Source organism: Triticum aestivum, chromosome 1B (genome assembly GCF_018294505.1).
Source record: "Triticum aestivum cultivar Chinese Spring chromosome 1B, IWGSC CS RefSeq v2.1, whole genome shotgun sequence".
Lineage (NCBI taxonomy): Eukaryota > Viridiplantae > Streptophyta > Magnoliopsida > Poales > Poaceae > Triticum > Triticum aestivum.
This window is the reverse complement of record NC_057795.1, coordinates 186,362,068-186,363,530: the sequence shown is the minus strand read 5'-3', so window position 1 is coordinate 186,363,530 and position 1,463 is coordinate 186,362,068.

Here is a 1,463-nt window from a genome sequence, read left to right as displayed (position 1 = left end):
GCTCGGAGAAGGTCAAAATCGGGGGGGGGGGGGCAAATACGAGCTCGAAGGATAAGAACCATTGGGGGAAGAAGACCCCTTTTATAGGTGTGAAAAATGCAACCGTTATGCTCTGTGCCCGTGCACAAGCGGTACTACCGCTCCTAGGAGCAGTACTACTACTTCAGGAGGCAGTACTAGAAGATATTGTGGTACTAAGTTAGTTGTCAGAGCAGTAGTACTACCCGAAGAGGTACTACCAGGCAGTACTACCGCCCTAGTACCGTGAAAAAAGCTGCGAGGGACTGCAGAAGCAAAAAGATAAGTGGAAGTGTAAGCAGAGATAGAATGCGGCAGTACCGTACAAGAGGTACTACCAGACCTTAGTGGTACTACCACTTGAATTCCCAGGGCTACAACAAGAGTTGCAATAGTGAGGTAGAAATGTGAGCCATAGTGCCACTGGAGCGGTACTACCACTCGCCACTACCTCCCTACTACCGCTGAAGCGCTAAAGAGTCCAGTAGCCCAAAAACAAGCAGTAGTGCTTGTGGCACTGGAACTGCAGAAGTACCGCGCAAGCGGTACTACTGCTGCCCAGAGTGGTACTACCGCTAGAGAGCAACAGAAAGGCCTCAGCAAAACCGATGGAACTAGGAAAACCAAAACTGCCATATATAACTTCTGGAAATGACCTCCAAATACAGCAAACTCAAGCTTGTTGGAGAGATGATGACAAGTACTATCCAACAATGCCTATGAAATAGAGATCTGAACCCTCTCCCAATGAAGAACCAACATAAACTCCAACATCGGAAACATCATAGAAGATGCATATGAACCCAGTTTTCGATGAACTCGAGCTTGTCATGAAGATGACCATAAGCTCTAGAACTCAGAAACAGAAACACCAAACAAGAATAAAGAAAGATGCTGCAAAGATGCAATGGTTTGAGCTCTCTATGAATGATACGATCAAGCTAGTCACCCGAGAGCCCCCATTGGTAGTACGTCAATCGATCCTACAACCTTGTCCTCTCACTACCGCCATGGGACCGGTAAAAATGGAAACCTATCAAGGGCAAACCTTTGCCTTGCACATAGTCCACTTGAGCTAGATGATGATGGTCTTGACTTCCTCAAGTTGGACCACCTTTCTTGATTGTGTTGGCTCGATGAATACTGGTTGATTGCTCCCCCATACTCCACTATGGGCGAGCCACTCTTTGGCCCATCTTCACAAGTCCATTGTCACCACAATGGATGGCAAGCTTCAAGGACGCGATCTCTTCATGATGCTCCGCTTCGTAAGTGCATCTAGTGCCCCTTAGTGATTTTGGTGTATTGAAGACTTATAGGTTAAGGGACTAATATGTTTGTGAGTGTACACAGGCTCTATAAGTCGATGAGGAGTTTGATATTTATGATGAAAGTCGACCCCTAAAAATGTATGTCTTCACCTGAAGACTTTGGTTCTCGTGAAG